This window comes from Mytilus californianus, unplaced genomic scaffold (assembly GCF_021869535.1).
Source record: "Mytilus californianus isolate M0D057914Y unplaced genomic scaffold, xbMytCali1.0.p SCAF_12, whole genome shotgun sequence".
Taxonomy (NCBI): domain Eukaryota; kingdom Metazoa; phylum Mollusca; class Bivalvia; order Mytilida; family Mytilidae; genus Mytilus; species Mytilus californianus.
This window is the reverse complement of record NW_026262604.1, coordinates 52,322,695-52,344,050: the sequence shown is the minus strand read 5'-3', so window position 1 is coordinate 52,344,050 and position 21,356 is coordinate 52,322,695. Positions and strand designations below refer to the sequence as shown.

The 21,356-nt window shown below is 32.7% G+C and overlaps 1 long non-coding RNA gene across 2 annotated transcripts; it reads right to left on the bottom strand.

Moving 5' to 3' along the window:
* Positions 1-17,481: 17,481 nt before the first annotated feature.
* On the bottom strand, positions 17,482-21,017 carry LOC127721986 (uncharacterized). 2 transcript variants are annotated; one of them, XR_007991591.1, is made up of 2 exons: positions 20,786-21,017; positions 17,482-18,222 (listed from the first exon to the last, which is right to left on the bottom strand). It is a non-coding gene; the product is annotated as an uncharacterized LOC127721986 (long non-coding RNA). The 2 variants fall into 2 exon arrangements; XR_007991592.1 differs by having other exon boundaries at positions 20,791-21,017.
* Positions 21,018-21,356: the final 339 nt, after the last annotated feature.

The window sequence follows — 21,356 nt, the reverse complement described above, 5'->3', positions numbered from 1 at the left end:
AAGTCTAAAATAAAAAATTTACGCATGGGCTCGATAATATGTATTAGCATTCCATGTGTATTTTAGTCTAGACGCTATCTAATTAATCTATTATCTTTCTGTCTTGCCTTTTTTTCAAAATAGATAACATTGCTCTTGACAAGGAAAACGAAGTCTCATACAGTGTTGTAAATACAGGGACAAATAAAGAGATGTACAATGTTCGAATGCATGACGATAAATCCTTCGCTCTTGAACCTCTGATACATTACCATACCCTGAATGCTGGAGATCAAGCAAATGGAAGTTTTATCCTGTTTCCTAAAACAGATGTTGGAGTACTGTAAGTAAATATCTAAACTGATTTACACTTGGTCGTTGTTTCAAGGATCTTTTATTACATTTGTCCAGGCAAGTTTGTATCAAAACGATTTGTTTAAAATACGTTTTATCATTTTATTTTCACAGAAAATTGTCGCCAAATGCCATTATTTATTCTTCTTAAAAAACAGGTCATCCTTCAAAAAAAAATACTTGGGATAATATAATTTAGTAAAGGAGGTTTACACATTGTAATAAGAAACAAATTCTATCTCAGTTTATTTGCTAAAAAATTTTTTAATATAAAATCTAAAAATATTAACTTGACCGAGAAAGGGTACCGAACCAAATTACACATTTATACTTATTATATTTTTCATTTATTCAAAGCGTTATATTTATCATCATAATAACAGGACTTATAGTAGTACAATTTAGTAATATATGTCGTTATAGGAGGAGCAATAGTAGTAATTTTGTACAATAAAATGGAAGTGGTTATATGATATTTAATTATCAAGACTACATGTTAAGTATACATATTGAAAAAAAACTTTTCCATTAATTGGAACAAAACTATGATATTAATAGACGCTAGTGTTTCATATTATTGACGTCAATATAGCAACTTGAAATTATGGTATTTATCATATTTGGGATTGCTTTTTACAATTGTGGTTTGTTTTTTTTTTTAGACTGGGTTGACAGAAAAGTTTTTACCTTTTTCTTTGTTAATCGGGTTTTTTTTTGTTTAAAAATGTTTTTTAAGAATAACTTTTGAAATATAAGTATACAAAACTGTTGTTTTACGCGACCCAAAAAATTGTCTGGATTTTTTTATTGACAAACAAGGAACCATTCATATTTACAGGAACACGAATTTATATTGTGAATTTCGTATATATGTATTATCAACTTTTAAAGATTAACCAATCAGCTGTAGAGAGGTGTCCACACTTAACACTTAAACTGTTTTAAATGATGTATGTGTGCTAGATCTTTATTGACAACCGATGGAAATTGTAAGAGGGAACCCTTAACAGTACTAGTAGCCTCGCCATTTGAAATTTGAATGAAATAAGCTACGAAAATACATTTCTACAACCCTTTAAAGAAGCGAAACTTTTAGAAAATAAAGAAAGGGAAGTAATTAAATTGACGTAATATCAATCATTTAAAAAATAATGTACGTCTTATCCCAAATGAACTCAAAAGATTAAAAGATTTAAATTGCTTTTAAAATCGCATTTGATTTAAAGCGATATGTAATAAAACACCACAATACTGCGTGATTTGAAATTGACTTTTTCACTAGTATGTTCATAAAATTCAAATTCTTTTTTATATTTACATAGAACATACCAAGTAATGGCAGAACTGAATAAAACGTCGGAAAGACGACAAACTATAACAAAGAGGGTATCAGTAAGTACAAGCAGATATTCATTCAGTTTTGATTTGCGATGAAACACATCACTGTTGATAAAGTGTTATGTTCAGAATGTTTTTGTTTTTTTTTTTGCGTAAATCGGACCACACCTTTCGAGTACAAAGTTATTTTTCGAGTAAAATTACATGCTATTACATAAATGTACTCCCAGAATCCGACAAACTCGTGCGAAAAACGTAAACCCCATCTGGCACTTCACTTCTTGTAACATGTGATACAAAGTTATTTTTCGAGTAAAATTACATGCTATTACATGAATGTACCCTTTTTTCCAAGTATATAAGTTTATCTGGGTCCTTTCGGAGTTTTTGTTTGTTAACTTGAGTTGTCTCTTAAATCGATTTACTGTTTTAGTATGATTTTCGGACATCGTAAACTACTGCTGCCTTTATAATAAGTCATGATTGTCCTTCTTATCTTACTTATTTTGTTTAAATTACACGAGGTTTTTAGCACAAACGGTACAAAATTTCCTTCTAGTTCTTTTTTAATTCATTGTTTACATTGTCACGGTTTGTTCGAGTCGTACAACTGAACCGTCAGAGTGCTTTTCATAGAAAATATAAACAAGAAAGATTGCATTCAGAACCTTAATATCTTCCTTTTTTATTATATATTTGTAATAAGTGAAGTATAATAAAACACATTAATAAAATAAAACAGCATTAACACATAGTCATGTTAATCAAATCCAACCCGGTTTAACTAATGCAAATTGTCGGTTATGAAAGCATTTTACCTTAACATCGCAGTAGTATGGTACACCAAAGATCACTGATAGTATGTAAAACAGTCACTGCAACTAGCAATAGGAGACTCAGAATTTGTTCCATATTATTTCATTTGCTTTTTTTTCAGTCGGCAATATTTAATTTAATGATTGTAATATATATGTATGCTATGCTTAAGCCATCTCTCTTAGAAGCACGACCATTCTAATCGGTGTGAAAGAGAACATTTAGCACAATGTATGGTCACAGATTATTGTGAGATTTTCCCTACCAAGTTCCTTAGCCTGGTCGTTTCGAGATGTTCTACTGGATGGATAAACTTCTCTAAATCATCAATAGATACCATGCAATAACACCTATTAACATACACCATCACTTTAATCGCCAATCATTAAAATATAAAATAGTGCCCCTCCTCCAAATTTTGTTTTAGAAAAAACAACAAACTAAACGAAACAAACCCCCCCCCCCCCCCCAAAGTACATATAATAAATACAAAATCATCACCTCGGATGACACACAACTGCGACAACAAAGGAAGGGAATAATATACGAAAAAAAATATTCAATTCAAATCTATATCACTAAATGCCAAGATGTATACCTAATTTCAGGTAAAATAAAGCATGCTTCTTAATTTCATATTATACCATGTTCATCATGTTCATGCAACAAAGTGTTCAAACTCCCTGAATCCGACAACCACGTGCGAAAAACATGAACCCAATCTGGCACTTTACTTCTTGTAACATGTGATAGTTAATTATAGAAAAATATGGAAAGCTATATGTTACTTAATACAATTCCTTAACGCGAATCTTAATCTAAACATATAAGCTGCGTCGGATAGAAATCGACCTTATGCAAATGAATATCAATACATTTGTTAACCTTTTTCGGGTTGAACAATCTCTATGCAAATTCTGTAACTGCTTGAAAATTGAGTCGATTTTAGAAACCTACCAAACAGACCTTATTCATCTATTATTTCGTATTTGAATGTTTCAAAATCAATCAAAGTTTTAAATATGTATTTGTATACGTGCTCTTGCAAAAGGTTGATTTCTATCCGACGCAGCTCATATGTTACATTAATTTTAGCGGTTTATATCCTTAAGACGTCAATAAATGTCGTCTAATCTGTAAATTTCTTCCTTTTCATTGTTGGCTGAGTCAGGTTTCAAACAGGGGGATGCATGATTATCAGTATCAGAATGTCATTTCGTCTCGTGATTTTGTCTTTAATTTGTGTATTCAAATAGATTTAGAAGGTTGCAACATTGGAAATCTACCATTGCCTCTTTGTAATATGCATTATCCGTGTAGAACAGATGACAAATTACAAAAAAATATAAAACGAAGTATCAGTTGTTATCCAAATCTATCGTATTTTTCAATTGTGTTCCAGGTAACGAAGACTGAGAGGCCAGTATGTGAAGTTGTATCAGTGATCGGCAAATGTGAAATTCCTTCACTTAATACTGCAAATTGTTCAAAATATAATTGGTATTCTGAAAGTTACTTATATTTCCGTGAAACACAAATTGAAAGCATATCGTCTTCCGGAGGTTCGGCTGTTGATTTAGAATATCAGGATTTAACAAACATCACAGAAGGACCCCTTAGAGTCAATATAAGGTAAAATTGAGAATGGAAATGGGGAATGTGTCAAAGAGACAACAACCCGACTAAAGAGCAGAAAACAGCCCAAAGCCACCAATGGGTCTTCAACACAGCGAGAAAATCCCGGAGGCGGGCTTCAGCTGGTCCCTTAAACAAGAATGCGTACTAGTTCAGTGAAAATGGACGTCACACTAAACTCCGAAACATATAAATGAACTAAAATTAAAAAACATACAAAACTTACAAGGGCCAGAGGCCATACATACTTTTATTCTTTGACTGCCAGGTATTGTTTCTTACACATGCCTTCAGTCTGACTAACAGAACATGAATAACGTGGTTCAATAGTTCCTTTTTGATAGGTTTATTGAAAAGGCTTGATTTATGTACAGTGACAAATAATTTAAGTAAACATGGTAAATACATGAAACAATCAACTTAAAACACGCTAAAAATTCATTGTGGGTTCCTAGAGCGGATAGACTAGACAAATGAGCGGTCAGGATATTGTTTTTATATTTTTTATGGAAACAATTGTATTCATTTCAATCAGGAATCAAGCCTTTCAATGATGAAATCTTATCAAAGCCGAGGTTTCAACCCCTAAAGTTAATACTAAAAGTACAGAGAGATGGATGTTCAAAGTTGCCCCCTTTTTTTTCTATGAAACGTTTTTATATTGGTGGCTTTGGAACTTTTAGTCACGATCGTTATTGTTGGAGTTGTTGTTATGCATTATCAAGATGTATTATAATGTGTTATAATTATTTGTATTTTAGTGGTGTATGTTGCACACCTGTCGTAACAATTGATGCTACTGATGTTGACGGATTCCTTTCACAGTGTATACTAGATTTATCTGACGGACTGGAAGTTGAATCTGTTGATCCAGTTGAGGATGGCATTTCAATTCCATCTACACCTGTAAGTAGCCAATACAATTCCGTCTACACCTGTAAGTAGCCAATACAATTCCGTCTACACCTGTATGTAGCCAATTCAATTCCGTCTACACCTGTAAGCAGCCAATTCAATTCCGTCTACACCTGTAAGTAGCCAATACAATTCCGTCTACACCTGTATGTAGCCAATACAATTACGTCTACACCTGTTAGTAGCCAATACAATTCCGTCTACACCTGTAAGTAGCCAATACAATCCCGTCTACACCTGTAAGTAGCCAATACAATTCCGTCTACACCTGTATATAGCCAATACAATTCCGTCTACACCTGTAAGTAGCTAATACAATTCCGTCTACACCTGTAAGTAGCTAATACAATGCCAAACGAATTTTCAAGATTTAAACATCGGTAAATAACTGTTGCTTCTCATTCAAAGGGTTATCGTCCTTAACCAAGATGCATCCCCTATTGAAACGTTTGAAGCAATGGACAACCAATAACTCCCAAAGTAGTTATAGTTGAACAAAGTAATCGTTTAACTACAGATTGGTCTTAATTAAATAATCATGCTAAACTTTTACTTTACTACTATTATCCATTTTTTCAAACTTTATTTTGTCTTTATACAAATATTATTCCCATGGATAAGATATAGTGTTTTATTAATCAAAACAGACAGTTCATTTAGTTTTTGTTTTATTTGTTTGAGTACCACAGATTGTAAAACATGATACTTTATTTGAAATGAATTTAAGAAAGATTCGTCTGTAATAAAAACAGCTGAAACCCACCACCAGGTGCGGGATGTTCTTGCTGCGGGGTTCGAACTCACAACCTCAGTGTTTAAAGACTAGTGATACAGTATTTCAACTTCTACATAGACCACTCGGCCACTGAGGTCCTAAAATAATGAGACACCACCGTATTATCTAAATATTCATCATACAAGAATGTGAAAAAATAAAATCTTCCGTGAACTTCGATGTCAGATATGTTACATCAAAACGGATTATAAAAAAAGAAAAATCAATTTTATTAATCATTAAAATATTTAAGGCTGAAAGAGGTACAATTCTTCACTTTAGTTAGACGAAAATATTAAAGAAGACTAGTGATACAGTATTTCAACTACTGCATAGACCACTCGGCCACTGAGGTCCTAAAATAGTGAGACACCACCGTTTTATCTAAATATTCATCATACAAGAATGTGAAAAAATAGGTCTTCCGTGAACTTCGATTTCAGATATGTAACATCAAAACGGATTATAAAAAAAGAAAAAATCAATTTGATTAATCATTTAAATATTTAAGGCTGAAAGAGGTACAATTCTTCACATTCGTTAGACGAAATATTAACAACACACTTTGGCGATATTGAGCCTTATCAGTTATTATTATTATTTTTTTTATTTCGGTCATAGCTTTGGCATTTACACTTTTGTAATTCCGTAATTGTGTGGAAGATTTTCGGTTGTTTTACTGTAATCTGATGAAATAGCTAAAAATAATTGGACCACCACACACACTATTCTTAATGGGAGACTACTGATTCTAAATTTATTCTCAGCTCTATAATAGTCATGGTGTGCGGGAAGTAACTCTTGATATCGTCTCAGTATAGACATAGGAAAAACTCGATTTTAAGGAATTTAAACTGTAGCACGGGAACGCACAAAATTCGAGAATGCCCATGTTTTCACAACGTTTTCCCTTAACATTTAAGCAATGCTTGAGCAAATTACAGTGTGTGTAAATAATGCAAGATGTTTTCTCTCTCTGTTAATTGCATGACAAGGTCAAAGATGAAGTTAAGAGTCAAATCCTAACTCGCTGATTAAATGAACTATAACATTACTTTATTCATTTTATAATTAGTCCTTGTTTACTGCATATCCGTAGTCAGAGACATTGATAGACCAACTAGTGCTGAGAAAGCGTGACAATTCGGATGTGTACGCCAACGGCAACAAAAAAATTCTAAAACATTATTATTCCCCTTTAGTCGCCAGGCGACAACTGTTAAGGATACAATATGGGGCTGAGTTTTAACAGTCAATATAAAATTAACCAACGGACTGATTACTTGAAACAAAACCATATTTTTGGCGACGGATAATAGAAATGCATGCCTACTAATATATAAAACTGAAATTCATTGAGTAACGTCTACATTATTTTATATCATTACATTATTGCAATGAAATATCCTGATTTCCAGGTAAAACAACGACCGATAATTTCACTCCTCTGACGACATACAACACTGTATGTTGTGAATAAGTTGTTGATTAAGTTGCATCACAACAAATACATAATACGTAGAAAAAGATATAGTTCTTTGGATGTTATAATTTTTTTGTTAATAGCAAATCTTATAAAAATATACGCACATTCGTAAATTAGTGTGTGTTTCGCTCCCTCCATATTCATTTTGTTTTAGTTAATTAACCTATTTCTCCTATGGTAAACATCATTTTGTGTAAACTAGAGAATTTCGTGAAATATTGTACATCTGCACGTAAACAGCTTTGCGTCATAAGTCCGCTTCCGATGTCACACTTCAGAATCCAAATTTGACTAAAAGAATACTTTCAGGTTACACAAAGGAGTGTTTTCTTTATTATTGAAGAAATCACAGATATCCGTTGCCACGGGGAAATCGTAGTTCGATGTGACGTTGAAAAGTCATCATTGACCTAACGAATAGCTAAAAGAAATGTCTCAATTTCGTAACACATAGGGCTACCAAATAAATAAAGAATTCGTCCCACTTATTCGTGTCAAATTTCGCTAAGTGTGATACGAGAAATAGCTACACAAGTGGAAAACATATAACAGGCCACAACCTAAGAAACCTATGAGCTAAGTAACGTTTCGTTGATGTGTTAATTGGTGTAGGTACAACATAAAACATTATAATCTTAGACACAAGGGGACTTCTAAGTAGAAGAAAAACTAACAACTACATGACAAAAAACCAAAAACGACGAAAAGAGGTACAATTTCAGCAAACACAACATCGAAATATAAAGATCGAACTACTAATATATAATATATAATAAACCAAGGTTAACTTAATTGTTCCGGAGGGGTAAACATTCACTGCTACACACGTGTCACACGTCATGGTGCTCATGAAAGGACATTTCCGTGGTCAAATAGTCAGTAAAGTGTAAGACAGTAACTATATTTATCTTCTAAGAAAACGAAACATTCCCTCAATTCAAAATTTAGAAACGAATGCATGTGTCCCAAAATCTTCGTCTACAGAGGTGATTTGAGTTTAAACAAAATTAATTTCTACAAATATGTCACAATACATAAAAATGATTGTGATCGACTTTGAAACATTTCTTTGCTTAGTGTTAATAAATGGCAACATAATCCTTAAATGTTGCGTAACAAAAGGCTTATTAAGGATTCCAAGCTTGACAGAAGTACTCAAGGTGCGCATTTTGTCTACAGAAGACTATAAACAATTACCTTCCTTTGTTTCAGACAAACTTCAACAAGTCATTTGCAGTTATTGGAGCTGTCAGTGGGTGCGTTATATTTCTATGCATAGTCATATTGGCTGGAGTGATTACTAATACATATTTAGACCGTAAGGACAAAACGAAGGAAGACTGCACCAAATCAAGAAATGGTGCACAGAACAGACCAATGAGAAATGTTCAAAACATACCGTTTTCATTTCACAATAGACTTGTAAAATTTAAAGTTAATGAAAATGATTCTTATTTGCAATGTTATTAAAATACATTTTGATGGTTTGTTTCGCATTTTGAAAGAAATAATTCTAATTACTTCCAGCGATAGCATTCGCAATTCTTTAACATATCTATAATGAAGACAAATCAAGAGTCATTCCTGAAAATACGACTCAAAATAAGAAATTCAAATGTATTCCTAATTGGTATGTAATGTATGCAGCAACTATGTATAAAATGGTAATGTTGTTTTTCTTAACGATATTTGTTAGAGTACGAATCTTTCTTAAAAAAAAAAAAAAAAAAAATAAGCTTCATTTAAGTATAAGACATTTGGGATTGGAAATTTAATAATACATTCTTGCGACAGTTTGTAAATTTAAAAACAACATGTAGTAATGTCAATATAATGTTAAAAGTGAGAAAATATTTATAATAATATCGAAATCAAATGTTCTTCTGTTTTGTTAAGTGCAATCTACTGAATGCTATTTCTCGAGTGGTAATGTACAAGAATGATATCTGAAGGTTTGAATTGAATACAAGAAGTTGCAATTTGGTCATTTAGATCCGAAAGTAATCGGGTATTGGCACATCCTAAGCTTTCGAGTGTTTTGGTTCTTGTTGACAAAAATCCAGAAAGGTGATTTGAACGCACGATATAAAGAAACTGTTATTTTCAGTTAACAGGAAAATATAAATTAATATTAAAAATGATACACAATTTATAACGTAGCAGTATAAACTCAAAGGTAACTGTACTTACTTATTTCAAAAAAATAAAATGATAAAATTTGACTGCATGGTAAATGATAGTGATTGATTGATTGATTGACTGATTGGTGTTTTAAGCCACTTTCGGCACTATTGTGCTATTTCATGGCGGTCAGTTTTTATTGGTGGAGAACCTCGGAGAGAACCTCCTACCTTCGGCAGGAAAACTGAAAATCCTAGTCAATTAAGATTAGTCTAACTTAGTGTTGACAGGCTACTGATACAGTAGTTCGATTACTTAGATCACTCGGTCATCAAGGCCCCGTGGTAAATCATATGATTCAAACGAGTGAAACATGCGTCGAAAACAGTTCACGGTTTTGGGTTTTTTTTTAAGAAACGAGAAAAGAAATAAAATTAAACATAAATAAAAATAATACGCAAGGACAAAATTAAATGAAAAAAATCAATTATAATGATTGCATTGAAAACATTATATATGTAACATCTGTTATCTGGAAAAAATCAAGTCATAATAAATCATACTTCCTGGAAGTCTGACTTAATTTATAAACATCTTTGAAATACACTGATAATTATGAACGATCGATTGATTAATCATTGCTTAACCTTGAGGGCCATGTCAACGCAAAAAGGCTATATCTAGACGAACGATAGCCTGATATAAATATTAACTTGTACTCACAAATTACTTATACACAATTCCATTAACTGAACTAATAAAATTTTCTATTTGAATGTAAGGCTTTTGATTATATGCAATTTTATTCAAATTCATTCGCATGTTTTCACGTTGTTGGCACACTTACGTTCAAAACGTTTTGACTTACAATAGTATTACTTTAGTATGAAGTACAGAACTAGACTTGAGTTTTGTATGATGGTTTAAGCATTTTGTTAAAATGAAGAGAAATGATAAAAACAGTAGACTGAGCTAAACATTATATGGTGTGCGATTTCTTCTAAAAACAATTAAGTTTCCTAAAGGTCGTTGGTGCGTGTAAATGAAATAAGTACTTGATAAATTTCGTGAGTCCAACGAGCTTTTCTGGATTGAGCTTCATGATGAAAATTCAAACCTTAACATTAGAAAGCCAGGGATACGTAAATACGCTCAAACGTTAGAAGCTAATAAAAAATAACCTACATAGAATAGCCAAATTCATCTAAGGTCAGCTTTGCCTGAGGGAGTGGATACCTTATAGTTTCTGAAGACTTTAAATAAGAAATGCAGTCAAGCTGATACCGTGCTGTAGTGCAGTTGTAGTTTGATTGTGAAAACATTTTTTTTTATTTTTTAAGTAGACAATATGATAAAATGTGATACAACCATTATTTACAATTAAAAATCATGAAATCATACAATTTCATTGGTCGAATCACTATTATATATCAATTAACGACCTCCAACGATACAAACCACATTTGGGTATCGACAGTTAGTTAGTAAAAAATGCTGGATTAGAATTCCGAAAGCTTGTAAATGCCCCTCTGAGTGAAATGCTTTTAAAAACGGAAAATGCAATAAATCTTGTGATTAAACAAATTTAGATAACATATAGAAATACTATTTCTTACTAACGTTACGACTACTTGCAATAAAACAAATTATTATTATTTAAATCATACTGGTATTAATGAATAAATCATTTATTAAAAAAACAAACTTTAAACAGAGTTTGTCTCAAATAATTTTCGGATGACAATTTATATATGTTACAGGGGCCTCGGTTGCCGAGTGGTCTAAGACGTTCAATTACTGTATCACTAGCCGGTCAACACTGATATTGTAAGTTAGGGATAAGATAAGGGTATTCGATTGACTAGGATTGTCAGTTTTCCTGCCGAATGTCGGTGGTTCTCTTCAGGCACGAAATGAAACAAGTACTATCTTTAAAAAAGATATCCGACGTATTCAGATTGGAGCATAATTTTAAAACATCATTTTTTTTATATCTTTTTGATCATTTTTTAATGTCCTTAATTTGATGTAAAAAAAATTGACAATTCTGAAAATTTTTTCTACATTGGCTAGAGGTATAGGAGGAGGGTTGAGATCTCAAAAAACATGTTTAACCCCGCCGCATTTTTGCGCCTGTCCCAAGTCAGGAGCCTCTGGCCTTTGTTAGTCTTGTATCATTTTTAATTTTAGTTTCTTGTGTATAATTTGGAGTTTAGTATGACGTCCATTATCACTGAACTAGTATACATATTTGTTTAGGGGCCAGCTGAAGGACGCCTCCGGGTGCTGGAGTTTCTCGCTGCATTGAAGACCCATTGGTGGCCTTCGGCTGTTGTCTGCTCAATGGTCGGGTTATTGTCTCTTTGACACATTCCCCATTTCCATTCTCAATTTTATTTAGAACAGGGAAGAAATGTCAATGATAAATATACAAGCATACATTTACTTATTAGAGATGCAAACCCTTTCGCCGCGTATAAAGGACGGGGGACGAAGGGAAATGATCTACAACACATCTTTTGACATGCAATTAAATTTGCTATATATGTTTTGACCCTCTTTAATTTAAGTATTATACCTTGTACCAATAAATATTCATATATCGATTGCTATATCTGTCTATCAATTATGACTGCACAGTTTGCTTTTCACACAATTGTTTCAATGTGGATACTGAAATTTCTCTTAAAAAGTGCCAGTGGAAGATAGTTTCATAGAGTTCGGGCTTCTAAAGATTAAACTGTAGATTTACTGAACCTGATTTAAACTAAAATTTACCTGTGCAAACTGTATTATACGAAAGCCTATTAGGGTCACACAAAAAAAAAAAAATTATCGCGTAATTACGAGATAAATATCTCGTAATTACGAGAAAACTATCAAGTAATTACGAGATAATCCTTCTTTATCTCGTAATTACGAGATAATCATTTTTTATCTCGTAATTACGAGATAGTTATCGCGTTATTACGAGAAAACTATCGCGTAATTACGGGAAAACTATCGCGTAATTACGGGATAGTTATCGCGTAATTACGAGATAACTAATTACGAGATCATCATCGCGTTATTACGAGAAAACTATCGCGTAATTGCGAGATAATCATTTTTTTTATCTCGTAATTACGAGATAATCATCGCGTAATTAAGAGAAAACTATCGCGTAATTACGAGATAATCATTTTTTAATCTCGTAATTTCGAGATAATTATTTTTTTATACGCCCGTTTACGGGACGTATTATGGTAAACCGTTGTCCGTCTGTCCGTCTGTCCGTTCGTCGTCAACATGTCTGACATTAACTCAAAAACGCTTTAACTAATTTGCATAAAACTTTGGTGAATTGGTTATGTCTATTGACGTGGGCTCCCTTTGGATTTTTATATATTTTAGATTTTACGTTTCCAAGTTACAGGGTTTTATTCATAAAAAGGGGAATTTTCCAGTTTTCGGACAAAAAATAAAAAATGCTTTCAGCAGACCTTATAAAACTTTGGTGAATTGCTTATATCTATTGATGTAAGCTCTGTTTAGAATTTTATAATTTTTCATTTATCATTTCTGAGTTATTGGGTTTTATTCATTAAAAAAGGGGTGATTTTCCAGTTTTCGGACAATAACTCAAACATGATGTAAGCTCACTTTACATTTTCATAAATTTCTAATATGACATTGAGAATTAATTGAACTTTATTTGTTTATAGTCTGACAACAGATTTACTAAGTATTGAGCAACAGCACAGTGTATTGCACAACAGCAAGAAATCTTTAATTGAATATAAATTCAATTCATATAACCAATTTCAAGTTCTTTGACTACATTTATTCAGAAACCTATAATATGTCAAATATTTAATTACAATCCAAATTCAGACCTGTATCAAGCTTGAATTTTGTGTCCATTATTGCCCCAACTGTTCAGGGTTGGACCTCTGCGGGCGTATCCAGCTGCGCTCAGCGAAGCAGTTTATTTTATCTCGTAATTACGCGATAGTTTTCTCGTAATAACGCGATAGTTTTCTCGTAATTACGCGATAATTATCTCGTAATAACGAGTTAAAAATGATTATCTCGTAATTACGCGATAGTTTTCTCGTAATTACGATGTATTTATCTCGTAATTACGAGATCAATATTTATTTTTTGTGTGTGACCCTAATAGGCTTTCGTTAGAAAAATAAAGAAATAAGAAGATGTGGTACATTTGTATGATTGCCAATGAGACATCTCCCCACTAGAGCCAAAATGACATAGAAGTTAACACCTATTAATCATCGTACGGTTTTCAACAATGAGCAAAACCCATACCGCATAGTCCGCTTTAAAAGGCCCCGAAATGACAAATGTAAAACCATTCTAAAGAGAAAACTAACTGCCTGATTTATGTATAATATAATGAACAAACGACAACCACCGAAATTGACTTGGGACAGGCACATACAGAAAGTGGCGGGGTTAAACTATTTTGAATGCGCCAACTCTCCCCCTTAACTGGGACAGTGTTGTAACAGAACGACATAAACACAAACTATAAAAATGACATAAGAACAAACTATAAAAATCAGCTGAAAAGGGCTTAACTCATCAGATCGATACAAAGCAGATATACATCTAACAAAACACAGACCGGACGTGGCAGGGTACTTATACATCCCCACAACAAAATAAACACTAAGTAAAGATCTGAGAGTGCTCGCAGTTGCTGGCAGCTAGTTCAAAGCCAATAACAACTAATTAAAAAATCATGCATCTAAGACTAAATTATCAATCAGTACACATCCAACATCTATTGGATTTAATAATATTTGGTCTGTATTATTAGACTTACATAGTTTATTAAAGCGCGTGATAGAAGTGAACTGAAAACATAAAAATAAAAAGATGTGATGTAATTGCCAGTGAGACAACTCTTCACCAGAGACCAAATGACATAGAAGTTAACGGTTAAAGGTCACAATTTTCAACAATGAGCATATCCCATACCGCATAGTCAGTTATAAAAGGCCCCGAAAATGTTTGCATTGGATAATGACCATTTCAATACCTCATTTTTATCTGACTGTTTTCATCTCCAAGATGTGAGATTTTCCGTCCGATAATAAGTCTATTTTTATGTAGCGTGTGCATATCTTTGTGAATGGTCTGAATATTAACTTTCTGTAAAACCCCGCAAAAAATACAGCATGGATGGATGCGTTCTAGTATTGTTTCGAAATTTTCCACTAGTAAATGATTGCTATTGTAGTAAAAAGCCTTTTTTTCAATTATATTATTTTTATTGTACTATTATTGTTAAATAGTTTTTATCTCAGATATCTATTTCAAAACTATCACCTGCTGTTCATCAGATAATATTAAAAACAAACGTATGTTCGAACATCAAAAATGACATATTCGTCCAATCAGAGAACAAATCAGCGACAACGCCCACGCCGCTACCATAATTTAACATCTTTAGATCAATGGCGGACCATTTTGAAACTATACCGACTACGTTCAACTTGGAAAACTACAAAAAGGAAACAACAGTCTACAAAACACTTTACATAAACTAAGGGAGCTACCATTTGATTTTTAGGGGGGGGGGGGGGGGGGGGCTAGGATGAAACATTTTGTCCTGCCTTTTTATTTTTCCCTCTATTCGGTCCTGCCTTTTTATTTTTACTCTATTCAGTCCTGCCTTTTTTTTTTTAGTTTATCCTTGACTTTACATAAATTGTCATCCTGCCTTTTTATTTTGCAAATAATCTTATCCTGCCTTTTTTTTATTACTCAAAACTCCTGTCCTGCCTATTTTTTTCAAATTTCATCCTAGCCCCCAATGAAGATCTTCAATGCCTTCAGTGCTTTTGGATGAGACAAAAACATGAGCTATGACAGTCAAGGAACGCCTTTCATACGTTTGGTGCAATACTTTTTTTTACAGTTTATGTATCTGAAACAATTGAAAAATTCTTAAATAAAAGAACCATGAGGGCCTCACAGGGCAGTGTTAATTCTGCAACACCACGATTCAACTGTTCGCAAATAAGAATCTGTTAACTGTATTTCGAGTATAAATTCCAGAGTCAAAACATAAGTCATGGAGCCCAGCTGAAGTTTATAACTTACCAGCAACTGTTGCTATATTAAAGATGAAAGACCATGAAATCCTCACATTCTATTAATGTGGGAGTATAAAACGACTGCCATAGACCGTTTTTGTTGTTTGGCAACAGCATACAATTGCTGGTTAAACGTTTGCTCTACATTTTGCTGAACATACCTTGTTTCTTCATATGACATCTTTGGATTCTGTTTATTTCCAAATGTTCTAAACTAGTGGTATATCTTCGTACTTCGAGATATTGTCAAGCCACCTATCTACAGTAACTGTTGAAGACCGTCTGCTGAACTTTTTATGTGGTTTTTATTTTCGTGTAGTTAGGATGCTGTCTCAATGATAATTACTTTTCCAATTCTCTAACTCATAACAGACGCGATTGATTATACGACATTTTATATAAAAGTATGATTGCTAATGAGACAGCTCTCCACCAGAGACCAAATGACGTAGCTGTTAGTAACTATGTGTATAGGCTGCTCTGAGTCCTGCAACATGATTCTGTTCTGGAATTTTGTGTCAGTCACAAAATTATAATAGAGTATTAAAGGGACCCATGTCAATTCTGCCAGTTATTTTTCCTTTAAATGCCTGTCATCAGTCAGGAGCCTGTAATTCAGTGGTTGTCGTTTGTTTCTGTTAATAGAAATAAGAAGATGTGGGGTGAGTGCCAATGAGGCAACTCTCCATCCAAGTCACAATTTGTAAAAGTAAACCATTATACATTTGTAGGTCAAAGTACGGCCATCAACACGGAGCCTAGGCTCACACCGAACAGCAAGCTATAAAGGCCCCCAAAAATGACTAGTGTAAAACCATTCAAACAGGAAAACCAACTGTCTAATCTATATAAAAAACGAGAAACATATATGAACTACACCAACAAACGACATACAACCACTGAACATCAGGTTCCTGACTTAGGACAGGTGCAAACAAAAGCAGCGGGTTAAAACGTTTTAATAGGCGCCAACCTTCATCCTACCTGAAACAATAGTGTAAAATCACAACATAGAAAGACACACTGTTAACCCTATTTGTTTCGTTTATTATTTTGTACATAAATGTTTTACATTTGTCATGTTGGGGTCTTTTATAGATTGCTAAGCGGTATTTGTTCTGCTCTTTGTTGAAGGTCGTACAGTGGTCTATATGTGATACTTTTACGTCATTTGGTCTCTGACGGAAATTGTTCCATTAGCAATCATACCATATCTTCTTATTTTTTATATGAAATATTTGCCACTGGACATAAAGCAAACAACAACCAATCAATCAATCAATATTGCTTTGTAGTACAAAAACAAAAATAATAACAAAAATACCGAACTCCAAGGTAAATTCAAAAAGGGACAGTTCATAAAAACTGACAAACCCGAATGCTCGACTACTAGTATATCTATCAACAGAATGACGACTGACGTTGTACACGCATTTTCCGAAGAAAATAGTGGGATTAAATGTCATGTTCAATTATAATTGTGCTAATTTAGCAAAACACAATGATGATAGTGAATGGATATGGATAATGTCGAGAGGCCAACATATACTCATATTTAGTACTACAACAACCTAGCTATAAATGAAACATGAATATACTCTGCTGTGTACAAGACGAACAAGCAGAGTCGGGTTTTAACGTGATATCTAACAAAAATCCAAAGAGAACAAAAATACATGGCATAGTACCAGAAGAAATCTGTATGAAATCGATTTTTTTGCATGCAGCCAATACGAAACTAACAGTGTTAACCTTGACCTTGAGTATCAGTGAATACATATATACCGTCTCCAAATGTTAAATGCTACTCAAGGTTAAGGTACAGACTGTACACATCGCATATGGACAACAAATCTCTTTAATTCGTTTTTACACGTTTTTTATGACTATTTTGATAAATTCGTGTGTTTGTTGTTGTTTTTTCTTCGTATGCAACTAAATATACATGTTCCTACAACTTATCTAACAAAATCTTTATTAAAACAAATGCCTTTAAAACAAATTTTTTTTTTAATTTCAAATCACATACAGTAATGAAAAGTAACCCCTATTTGTTTTTTTAGTCCCGTCCAATGTCCCCAAAAGTATTATTACAATCACTATAATCATTGTCCGTGTCCGTGTCCGTGTCACAGTTCATTAGTCGTTAGGCTCCACCATATTCTTACAAAAGTTATTTCTTGATAGTCAGCATTTTCTTCAAAAGACTACGTCCACCATTGTTTGATTTAAGAACATTTTTCAAGTTTCCGAAATTCAAGCTCCTTTTCTCACTAGGTTTTGGTGGCAGCTTTGGAAGATCGTATCCTGATTCAGCAGACTTTTTGATATTAAAAGATCGTTTCTCCTGGCATTTTGTTGGTTCAGATAACAGCCATACGCAACCCCAGTAATCTTCTGCTTCTGCACAAAATTCAAAAGCCGATTTTTGGATCACTTCATACCAGATAACAGATGAAACAACATCCCGAGCTCTTCCGTTACAGTTTCCGGAACAAACATTATCAACAATAGCGTTTATGCAATCCTCATAGCTGAAAGCTGTACCTTCTTTGACTTGACATGCCTCTTCGCCAGTGTGAACTGTCTCAAGATCAACGTCATTTGTCCAAGCAAGAACTCCTAGAAAATCCGACCCAGGACTTGCATGGGCACAGCTGTAAACGCTGACAAAGAAAACGATCAACGCAAATTTCATCCTGAAAAATAACATGTATTTCATTAGATTGCAAATTATTCATGATAAACCTAAAATTTGTTTCCTGAAATGTGGCAGGCGATTTGTTAAATATGCAGATTTTTTGGGAATATATTAAATCGAGACATATCAAACATATGAAGTTTACAAATAAGTAAAGATCAAATTAATAGTCTCGAAATATTAGTAATGAGCTGCGTCGTATAGAAATCGACCTTATGCAAGTGCACATATACACATACGCTGTTCCTTTGCTTATTATGTGTATTTATGCTGCGCAAGTACTGATTTTGTGTCATGAATGGATACCCCATATCCTTTATTTTTCTATTACATAAACATGTATAAGACTTTGATTTATTTTTGGAACATTCAAATACGGAATAAAAGATGAATTTTGTTCGGTTTTGTAGGGTTCTTTATATATCAACTCAATTTTCAAACAGTGACAGACTTTGCATATAGACGTTTTCAACCCGAAGTAGGATAACAGATGTATTAATATACAATTGTATACAGTCGATTTCTATCCGACGCAGCTCAGTTCTTGTTGAAAGGTTTCGATAATGACGCTTAAAGGTTACTCGGGTGGTGACGTATAATCATGTTGGTTTTATATGCATGAAATAATTGCAATTTGTATTAAGGATGTTCGCTACTCTGTTTCAAAATAATAAACTTTTTAAAAGACTGTTATAAATTGAGAGTATATAAATAAAGGAACTAAAAAGGTAGAAAAATGAAGGGTCCTTGTGCTTGTTTTCGGGATATAAGCCATTGAAAATTTGGCGGGAAATGATTCTCTCTATATTTTTCATACAATTAACATTGGTACCTTTTTTCTGTCTAAAAGTATGAAAAAATAACAAGGATTTAATAAGATTTTCAAGGATGGCATTTTAAACTATATTTATTCAAATTATGAAAAGAAAAGTAGGGGTTAGTGGTCAAAAATGTTTTAATGGCACTACATGGATAAAACCAGAGGATTCCAAATATATGGCAAAAATTCGAAAACAAGAGGAGCGAACATCCTTAAGCAAGCGTCAATCAATTTTCAGTCTGTTTGTGCTATGCCCCTTGGGCTGCTTAGTCTCAGCGGTTATTGTAAGTGACGTAATATACATTACGTTTTGAAATTTTTTTTTTAAATAGCAATAATATAGTCATTATTGTATTCAAGAATATGTCAGATGTAAAACAAAATAGAGAAAAAATGTACTTGTCATAAATAAATTATTAACTTTTGATTGGTTTTGCTTATTAATGTTTAGTTTTAAAAGCGGATATAAAAACTGTATAGAAATTAATATTTTATGTTCATGGAGTTATAAAAAGTATAGGCAGTGGAATAAAACACTCATTTCCCTTGGCTTAGGGAGATATGAAGATTTGTTCACCCTCGAAAAGTCATATTTTCCTCGGGCGATGCCCTCGGGAAACTTGATTTTCTTGGGTGATAAATAGTTATTGGGAAATAAATGTATAGTATATTTGTATATTTTTTTATTTTCTAATAAAAACACTTTTGGTTTTATTCTGTTGAAGGGAACCTACTGGGGCTTATATAAACGTTGCACAAAATGACAAATCGAATGAATTTCACAAGACATTTTTTTTCTCTCTCAAATGAAACAGAAGAAAAAGTGTTTTTATGTCACAGTTGTTGTGTACATTTGCACTGTATTTCTAATACGGTGGAAGATGTCTTTTCATCTTTTTAAATTACAGAAAAGAACATTTCTTTAAATTAAGCGTCAATTGGGGGAACATAATGTTAGGACATTTATTATGTTTTCTTTTTTAAGATATGCACTGTAATACAAACTTTATAGCTGAATTGCGGTATGGGTTTTGCTCATTGTTAAAGGCCGTACGGTGACCTACAGTTGTTAATTTCTATATCATTTGGTCTCTGGTGGGGAGTTGTCTCATTGGCAATCATACCACAGTTTCTTATTTTTATTATTATGTATTTATATATATAATAATTTCCAAATATTGAATGTGTCCGTCTCATTGGTGTATTTGTACACCGAATCTCTTTTTATTAATGAACATTAATTAAATCTATCTCATATAAAACTATTAGAAAAAAAAACAATACACGAACCATATAAGCCTTCTTTACCGGACAAAATAATATTAATAATTAAAACTTTCAAAATTTTAAATTATAAGAGTTTAAATCAAAACACATGTAGATAAATCTTTTTTACACAGTATATCTCAAAATCACAATAATGACAATACAATGTTAAATATATCGACTATTTCAACTTGAAACATGTAAGGAGTAAAAATAATACGAAAATTCAAGTAAATAAAAAGATTAATTACTGTAAATTCAGAAATTATTGCGTGCATTCATTATTGCAATTTTGTCATTTAAACTAAAATGAGATTTTAATTTTTGCGATATTGCGAAAAATCCTGTATAATTCATATACAAAATTTCAAAATGCGAGTTTAAATTATGGCGATTATAACCCTGTCGCATTGTTCGCAATAATAAAAACATCGCAATAATTTCTGAATTTACATTAATTTGGCAAAAAACAAACCTTACGTTATGTATCTGTTATCTGAACACCACTCAGACTGGTAATAAGTTAAGAGTAAAGAAAACTGGTATTTATACAAGAGTCCTGTGCTCAAATTGACTAATCAAATTCACGAAACATTCACCCTAATTTACATTTTTCAAAATAACTAAAATAATTTCGAAATACATTTAAAAACTGCTTACAAAACATTTTAAATTATTCAGTTCTCAATAAACAACTTAGTTTTTAACCCATATTTCTCTCTTTTGTGTAAAAAATGGAGAATTGGTTTCGTTTGAATAAACACCTTATTCGCGTACTTTTTTTGACAGTTTTTGTTTTTCACCTATCTTTTGTTCTTCAGGCGAACGATGGGTTCAAGGTTTTTATTATCAGACCAATTCATCTTGAAAATACCATTTGTTTAAATTATACCTGGATGTCCCCATCTCATTGAATTATCATAATAAAAAAGTCTAAGGTTACAGAAACTTCAAATCTAATATTACAATCTAATATAATCGACGCTCAACAAGTAAATTTAAACATCGAAACCGGCTTGTATGAGAACTGAATAGTTCAGAAGTAG